We start from the raw sequence: 9,479 nt of genomic DNA, 5'->3' as shown, positions 1-9,479 counted from the left end.
ATGCATTAAAAAAGCTATACAAAGAGATACACTAAAAAATACTATAGATACATCAAAATGGAATTCAAATGGATGTTCAAGTAACTGACTAGAAGGCAGGGGAAAAAAACATAAATGAGGGAATAATCAGCAAACAAAAAGTAAAGTGGTGAACTTGAGCCCTAAAAGATCAATAATCACATTAAATGTGAATAATTTAAATAGAAGAGTTAAAATCAGAGATTGGCAGAGTGGATTTAAAAAACATAATCCAACTATACGCTCTCAACAAGAAACTCACTTCAAATATAATGATATAAGTAGGCTGAAAATTAAAAAGTGGAAAAAGAGATACCATACATACATTAATTTTTTAAAAGCAGGGGAGTCATTGTATAAACTATATAAATGTCTAACCAATGTACTGTATACTTGAAACTAATAAAATAAAATTAAAACATAAATAAATAAAAATAAACAAAGCTCCTAAAAAAAGCAGGAATAGCTATGTTAATATTAGATAAAGTAAATCTCAGAGAAAAGTCAATTATCAGGGACTGAGAGGAATATTACAATATGATAAAAGTGTCAATCCACCAAGAAGATCCTAAATGTGTATGCACTAATCAACAGGGCTAGAAAATACATAAAGCAAAATCTGATAGAACTGAAAGGAGAAATAGACAAATCTACACTCATATTTGGAGACTTCAATATCTCATCTCAATAACTGATAAAACAACTAGATAAAAAAATAGGCAAGGATATAGAAGAACTCAACACCATCTACAAACAGAATCTAATCAACATTTATAGAGCATCCCAACCAATAACAGAATACACATACCTTTCAAGCTTCTATGAAACATTTACCAAAACAGACCATACCCTCAATCATAAAACAAGTCAGCAAATATAAAAGAATCGAAATCATAACTGAATATTTTCTCTGACTACAATGAAATCAATAACAAAAATAACAAAAATTCCCAAACACTTGGAAACTAAACAATGCACCCCCTCGAAATTTGTGGGACACAGCAAGGGCAGTGCTGAAAGGGAAGTTTATAGCACTAACTGCTTACATTAGAAAAGAGGAAAAGTCTAAAAGTCAATAATGTAAGCTTCACCTCAAGATGAAAAAAATGAAGAGTGAAATAAATCCAAAACAAACATAAGGTAGAAAATAATGAAGTTAAAGCAGAAATTGATGAAATTGAAACCAGAAAAATCAGTGAAAATCCATGAAACAAAAAGCTGGTTCTTTGAAAAGATCAATAAAATTAACAAACCTCTAGCAAGACTAATAATGAAAAAAGACGCAAATTATCAATATCAGAAATGAAACAGAATATCACTACAGGCCCCACTGACATCAAAAGGATAATAAGGGAAAACTATGAGCTCTGTACATATAAATTTGACAATTTAATTAATATGGACAAATTCTTTGGAAATCACAAACTACCACAGTACACCTAATATTTACTACATAATTTGAATCATTACATTCTTTTAAAGAAATTCAATCTGTAATATTTAAATTCTTAAAAGAAGTCTCTAGGCCCAGATGATTTCACTGGAGAATTAAGCCACATGTTTAAATAATTAACATCTATTCTACACCAGAAAATAGAAGAGGAAAGAATACTTCCCAACTCAAATGAAAATACTTTTTCCATGATACCAAAACTATAGAAAGACAGTATGAAAAAGGAAACTACAGATGAATATCCCTCATGAAAATAGATGCAAAATCTTTAGCAAGATATTAGCAAGCAGAATTTAGCAATATATAAAAAGCATTATAAACCATGACCATGTGGGGTTTATTCTGGGGATGCAAAGCTGGTCAAAAAATCAATCCACATAATTCACCGTATTAATAGGCTAAGGAATACACAGGGAGAGAGGGAGAGAGCAAGTAAGGGAGAGGGAAGGAGAGAGGGCGGGCGAGCTACTAGAGCTATTAAACAAGCTCAAGGGTGCAGAACACAAGAGCAATCAATATACAAAACTCAATCGTACTTCTATACACTTGCAAGGAACAATGTGAAAATAAAATTAAGAATACAATTCCACTTACAACAGCATCAAAAAGAATAAAATACTTAGAAAATAAATTTAACAAAATAAGTACAAGACTTGTACACTAAAAACTACAAAACACCATTGAAAGAAACTAAAGACCTAAACAAATGTAAAGACATCCCATGTTCGCTGATTGGAATACTTAATATTGTTAAGATGGCAATCTTCAAATTGATCTGCAGAATCAATGCAATCCTTATCGAAATCTGTGTAGAAAAGAATAAAGCAGAGAATGCTATCATTTGAAAAACCTCCTGGCCCTTTGCTAGAATCTAGAACTCTGATTTGGGAAGGGTTTCCACTCCTCTAACTATTGCGAGTAGCTCACTGTACCTTAACTGTTTGTGCAAACAATATTATCTATGGTGAACAATAACTTTCCTCCTGGGAGTCTGGAGTTTTGGTATGTGCTAGGCAGAGGGTGCCTGCAGGATCAGCCCCCAATAAAAGTCCTTGGCATTGAGTCTCTAATGACTCATAAACAGCATTTCACACATGTCACAACTCTTTTACTGGAAAAAGCTATGCTAAGTGAAAGAAGTCAGTCACAAAAGACTATATATTGCGTGATTCCGCTTATAGTAAATGTCCAGAATAGGCAAATCTATAGAGACAAAAAAGTAGATTAGTGGTTGTCTAAGGATGGGGAGGTATAGGATTGAGGGAGCTGGGGTGTGATAGCTAAAGGATATGAGGTTTTTCTGGTGATGAAAATGTTCTAAAATTGATTATGGTGATAGTTGCATAACTCCGTGAATATACTAAAAATCATTGAATTGTACACTTTAAATGGGTGAATTATATGGTATTGGAATTATATTTCGATAAAACTATTATTAAAAAATAACAGTGGCTAATAAAATATATTGGTTCTTTAAAAAATTCCATTGAGGAATGGCAAGGAAAGACTCAGTGGAACCAGTTAGAAAGTTATTGCAATAAGCTAGGCAGTTTGGAGCAAGGTGGTACAATATTCTTGGCTGTGGTGAAGCACTTCTAATATGGTTCAGGGCATAGCAATTCTTGAATAACCATTACCACTAATTTTCTTTCTTTTTTTAAAAATTGAGATATAATTGACATACAGCATTATTTTAGTTTCAGGTGTACACACTAATTTTTAATTATGTAAATATCCTTAAGCACTTACTAACATATATATCTAGTGCTATCCCTTGCAGGGTAAATGAAAATGAGTAAAAGATAGTCATTCTACTCTATTTCTGTATTTGGAAAAATAAAACTTATAATGAAATAACTACAACACAAGGCAGAATGTTATAAGTGCCAAAAAAGGTGAGTATACTACAGCTAAGGATTTCAGTGGACACATGTTGCCAACACAATCAGTATTATCATAATCACCCCAACATCACCAAAAGTGACCACTGAGTATCTAAGTACATGAGACACTGTTAGGGTCTATAAAGAGAGTTGGACAATCACGTCTTCCTTTGAACCTATACACATTTTAATGATAGAGCTATTAAAGAAATGTTATTATATTACTAAATATATTATAAATAAATATATTAAATATTAAGTCAATAAATATACACCAAAATGCAGTTTTTTAGGGTGAGGAGTGATTCTATCAGGGGGAAATCACCAATTTCCCTTTTAATTTGAGGAATGCCTTGGCAAAATGGGCTTTTGTATGGGGCGATCTTGTACAATATGGAAGCACGTTTCCAAACAGCTGAGACCTCCTAGTGGCCACATGAACGCATTTCCCCGATTTACCATCTTGCTTTGAGAGCAACAGGCACAGAAGGGCTAAGCCTGGCATCCCCTCAGGGCAACGACATGACAAAGGTGAAAACTAGGCAAGTCTTCACCCCATTTTAATGCCTCTAAAACCAGAGGGATCCTTAGGAGTGTGTGCTGGGGGGGAGGGGAAGGTACCTACAAGTGCTATGAGGGAACCTGAAGGGGTTTATGCTTCCAGATCTCCTTCCTCTCCTCTGTGGTCTTTGTATAAAACATTCACAGATGAACATACTATCTGGAAGGAAAAAGGAAAACTTTGCCACCGATTACTATTATATTTAAGAACTTTTTGCCAGATGTTTGAGACAAGTTTGTTGGTCTGACAGGAAAAAATATCAGATTAACAGCCTAGTTCCCTAGACACATCTCCAGCTCTGACGTAGAATATATTCATATATTCATATATGCACGGCAAAAGGCTCTCTAATACCTAGAAAAAGAAATTGTACCTTTAACGAGCCATAGAAGGATTGGAACTAAAGCTGCACATGAAAAAGGAGCTCCCCGCCAGTCAGAATCAGAAACAAGACAAAACGAAACAGAACAAAACGAAACAGAACAGAACAGAACAAAACAAAACAAAACAAATGGATGAGGGGCACAGTGACTGACCGCCTCAGAGCAAACGCCTCAGAACTGCCTCGAGGTAATGTCTCCAGGAAAAGCCGTCTCGGCAAAATGGATCTCGGAAGCGGCGGGCCGACCCTACCATTCTCACCAGCAGGGGGAGATAACCGACCAATACTTTTCAGTTAGACTTGGAACCACCAGATGGGGCCAAAAGATCAGACTAGGTACTCTTTATACTTTTTTTTCCTCCCCTGAGAGAATTTCTATTCTGCATCTTCAGACCCTAAAAGGAAGAAAAGGCTTGCTAATCTACGCGCGCACACACATATATACCCACCTCTAAGATGATGGAAGTGGCTAGTGCCGGATCCAGACAAACCACCAGTTAAATGGCCTCTTTGTGCTGCAGCTACCCGTTAATAAAACCGTGGTTAAAATAGTACCTATTGCATAAAGATGTGTAAGAATTAAATGAGATAATACATGTAAAACACAATACCAGGCATATTTTCAGACCTGCAGAATTAGAATCTCTGGGATGGTGCCCAACTATCTATTTTAATAAGCCCTCCACATGATTTTGAGTCACGCTAAAGTGTGAGAATTATTTCTCTACGAAGAAGTATCAAATAGCTAACAAAGTTTTTTGTCATTATTACAGATTCCATGACTCCATGGCTTCTGAATTGTGTTTCCTGCCTGAAATTCCAAAACCATCACTTGTTTCTGGAGCCCGGCTGTGTGCTCTGTATCACCTGGATACAATGAGAAAGAGACAGAGAACCTGTCCTCAAGACTTCTGTGCAAGTGATCCAGGAATAGGAAAAATTAACTCTTCAAGATCAGGTCTAGAAAATGTCAGATGAATTGTACCGACAATAAGCAAATGGTCTAGGAAATCAGAGGAGGGAAATTTCATAATTATGAGAGGAACCTGACTAGAAATGGCCACTAATGAGCCACACCTCCCCCCGCCCCATCAAAAATAGCTGTAAGTCATTCCCTACAATAAGTCAATAGAAAAGTCCTTAGTTGCCTAATTAAGTCCCTGCTTGAAAGGAAACCCCAACATATCTAAGAGTCCGCTTTCCTTTTACTGACCTTTAGCTGTCCTCTGAAATAAAATAATGAGAATATTTATAGCTTTTAAAAGTCCTTTATTTTCTCCCTCTACTGCTTCAATCACTCATAGGAAAGGATGACAGGTATGCACAATACAGACATAACATAAATACTTGACATTATGCAGCACCACTATTGAGATGTTCACAATAGATGTCTAATTTTTCAGTTTAGTATGGTTACAGGAAGCTGCTCTTAATGACATTGTTCATTCTTATGGCTGTAAACAATTCAGGAGAAAAAGAAGTGGAGTTCCCATTTTTATCGGTCCATGATTAATAATGCCTGACAATCATTGGCATCACTTCCCATTTTCCAAATGGTCATAGTGTCATTGCAAAAACTTAATTAGGTAGGCTAAATCTGAGGCTGGAAAATACTTAGTGGAACTAACAGGCAGACAGTAATTTCACGAAGGCTAATAGTTCAGGTGATTTAAATTTCATTTTGCCATTTTTCATTATTACATTACAAACACAGGTCCCATTTTTATTATCTTAATGACTCTTTTAAACCAAATGCAAACTGAAAGCATATTTAAAATGTTGATTTACATGATTATTCACAAGTTTGTGTGGAAGATAAGATATTTTGGTAGAATAAACAAGGTTAGAAAATAGACGATGTTGGTTAGGAAAAAGTGATGACCAAAGCTTCTGTGTTTAACATCTCTATGTTTGGCTCTTAAAGGCTAATCTCAGTCCATACTACTTCACATATATTCACACACTAACACAGCATATCCCTTCTTTTGATTCTTTGAGCATCCCTTCTTCCCCATCTGTCCCCATCTCTAGTCAGTACAGGACACTCTGAGCACCTCAGCAACTTAAGAGAAAGAAGAGACAGTGAATATACTATAACCTATGACTGAGCCTCCTTACATTTTCATTATTGGCTTCCCATCCAAATGCTGCTTTTGTTTGCTCCTGGTTAGCCTCCAGGCTTGGGATGCCATGGGACAGGGCTCTAATCATCCATAATAGTTTTCTCTTTGTCATTTAGGCGATTTGGTAAGACATTTTCCAGGTCCAGATCACAGTTTTTCCCTTCTGGGCTGGGAGACATAGAGGTTTGTTTCTGTTTGTTTTTGTTTGTTTGTTTGGCTTTGTTTGTTTGTTTGTTTTAATCTTGGAGATATATATTCTTATGCTTGCAGAACAAATAAACATTTTCTTTTCTTTTTGCTTCTTATTCCACAGACATAAGCCAGACGCAGGAGTTCCAACTTAATCATCAAAAGTTCCCCTTGACAAAAGAATAGTAAAGGAAAAATAGGTTTTGTGCTATAGATTTTAGTATATCACCATTGACAAAAACTCCCTTCTTGACCAAAATTGTTTTTAATAAAAATTGTATATATTTAAGGTATATAATATGATGATCTGATATAGTAAGGCTCCTCTGAGCCCTCTTCTCAACTAGGCCTCAATCTTGGCCTATAAGAACTTCAATTTTCAGCACCAAGAATTTTATTCACTTCATACAATATTGTATGTTACTTATATTTTATTAAAATTTTTTAAAAAGGAATTTTATCCACTCCTTACATTAAGAGAGTAGAACAAACACTAACATAGTTTCTATCAGCTCAAAGCCATGTCCTTAGGAAAATGATTTCAGCCTCCTTAAAATACCTGTTCAACTGCCAAAAAACTTTACTATTTGTTCCAGCCAAAACCTGACTATAGGCCCCTGACATCTCTTTTCTTAGAGCATTTACTTTAGAAAACTTGTGATTGTAAATCCTTTCTGTCTCTTTGAGATATATCTTCTACAATCCAGGAATGTCTGTTTCGAAGACCTGAGAGACATCCCTTTGAAATTTAATCATCAGGAAAGACAAGCCTCCTGTCTCTCAGTCTCTATGGAAGGGTAGGAGCCTAACTTTGATAAGTACCACTTAGCAAACACAGAGATCTTGATCACATTGATTAACCTTCCCTGCCACACATATTTCCCTCAGTGCTTTTCCTTTAGCACACCATAGCATTTAAAAAGCCTGTTGCCTTTTGTTTCAATGAAGTTGAACTCTATTTATCTGAAGTCTCTCTCCCCTACTGCAGTAGCCTGAATAAAATCTATCTTGCCACCTTTAACAAATTTCTTCTTAATGCCATAAAATAACAAGATCAGAACGGTATAGCAAGGTTAAGACATGCAGTCTCAGGGGTAACAGGGAATAGAAGAAATGGAAGTGGAACCAAGAATATGAAACTCTATTATGTAGGGGGGTCATCTCAACTAATTTTTAATTCAGATGCACTTATTCACATGCATGAGGTTAAAGTGGAAGCATGTGGAAAAAGGACAAGGAGAACACAAAATAAGACTTGGGCACACTGAGAGCCATTTGGTTGTATAGGCTAGTGTTTCAAACTGGGGCTAAACTGAAGGCATCTCAAAGTGTAATGGATAATCTTCAATAAAATACCATAGCCGGCAATCCAGCACCGGCTATAATGGAAAAGAATAAGGAGAGGCTCAAGTCTTTTTATGGCTTGAGGAGTATCTGATAGGTGACCCTGCTCAAAGTGGATTGGCTTTTATTGTGGGCTATTTATATTTTGTGATGAAGGTTAGAGCTTGCTGGACCACTTAGACATCCAGAATCCTAAGGTCCAACAAAATAGCCTACTCTGACATTACAAAGGTAGGGGATCTTCTCACTTCTTTTTGACTAGCTAAGGAAGTGTCGATGGTGAGTTAAAAACACAGAAGAACCCTACATGATTGGTGTTATGGCAGCCTCCAACTTTCTATTTTCATACTTTTATTCAGAATATACAGAAAGGACTTTAACATTTCTGTGTTTCTACATAAATCTAAAGATCTCTTGCCTCATAACTCTCAATCTCTAGTGGGAAACTCAAAGAGAAATAAGCTAAGATGTAAAAATTAATACTGTTTTGTTCACAAATGCTGGTGGTAATTCTGTACGTGAAAAATACAGACCTCTACCAAACGGGTAACTAATATGATTGTTCTGGAAGTCTAACAAGAAGAAGAAAGAAAAAAGAGGTTTCAAGGAGTTGTAAACTGGGCAAAATGTGAAAGAAATATGTGTAATCTTCTAGAGAGAACAGAAAAAGTTTGTTGTACAGTAGACAGCCTGATGTGCTTTCGATGTGAAGGGCTACTGAGTTTGTCAGCCTGCCATGCCTTTGCTGTGGTTGCTATAGTTTCAGGCATTGTGACTCAACAAACTCTGGTGACATACCCCAGGGTCATAGGCAACAGGGACGAGCCTTGGCCCATCAGTCTCTTCCAACTGCTGACGGGGTGGCAACCAGCTGCAGGTGCCCAAGAACTTGGCACTGCCCAAATCCATCTAAAAGGGCATATCTCCCTTCTTGGTGGCACATTTTCACCCAAAAGTCAACAATAACTTCATTATCAAGGTAATGAGTTTATAAATTTCTTTTTTTTTTTTTTTACAATTTTTTAGAATCTGGACTTAGGTTATATCCAAATCACATGAGGGACCTCTACACCTCCCCCTTTCTTTCTAGGCTAGTGATCTCTAGCTCTGGGGAAAAGAAACTCCCTCTTTGAGGGCGAGGGAAGCCTTTTCAAAAATCTTTTCCAGGGCTTTGTAGAACTTTTTGAACGGAGAGCTCCAAAAGATCTTGAAGTGATGGTGAGTATAGTTATGTGTGTGGGAGAGAGGGGGTGGGGGAAGAGGTGGAGGAGGAGGAGGAGGAGGACCCTCAAGAGCCAGATCCCCTTCAAAGAGTGTGGTCCAAGGGCCTGCGCCCAAGATGTCGAAGAAGAAGAAGAAGAAGAAGAAGAAGAAAAGATGGAAGGGAGGAATGAGAAGAGAAAGGGGAGCGGCAAGGAGGGAAGGGAGAGGGAAAAGAGAGAAACAGGAGGAAAGGAGAAGGAGGAAGAGGGGGGAGGAAGGGAGGGAAGAATGGAGAGGGGGAAGGAGAGATGGGGTAAAGAAG

At 36.8% G+C, this 9,479-nt stretch overlaps 1 protein-coding gene across 3 annotated transcripts in view; it reads right to left on the bottom strand.

Moving 5' to 3' along the window:
• CCNB3 (cyclin B3) overlaps window positions 1–4,537 on the bottom strand; it is a 64,211-nt gene extending 59,674 nt beyond the window's left edge. For 2 of the 3 annotated variants that reach the window (XM_025047894.1, XM_006913405.3), the window contains exon 1: window positions 4,453–4,537. The gene's annotated coding sequence lies outside the window, so the exon portion shown is untranslated. Of the gene's footprint in view, window positions 1–4,289; window positions 4,377–4,452 lie in introns of those variants that run through there. The other variant, XM_025047896.1, reaches the window with a different exon arrangement.
• Between the last annotated feature and the right edge of the window lie 4,942 nt (window positions 4,538–9,479).

This window comes from Pteropus alecto, unplaced genomic scaffold (genome assembly GCF_000325575.1).
Source record: "Pteropus alecto unplaced genomic scaffold, ASM32557v1 scaffold365, whole genome shotgun sequence".
Lineage (NCBI taxonomy): Eukaryota > Metazoa > Chordata > Mammalia > Chiroptera > Pteropodidae > Pteropus > Pteropus alecto.
The sequence above is the reverse complement of the archived record's forward strand: the minus strand, read 5'-3'. Positions and strand labels throughout refer to the sequence as shown.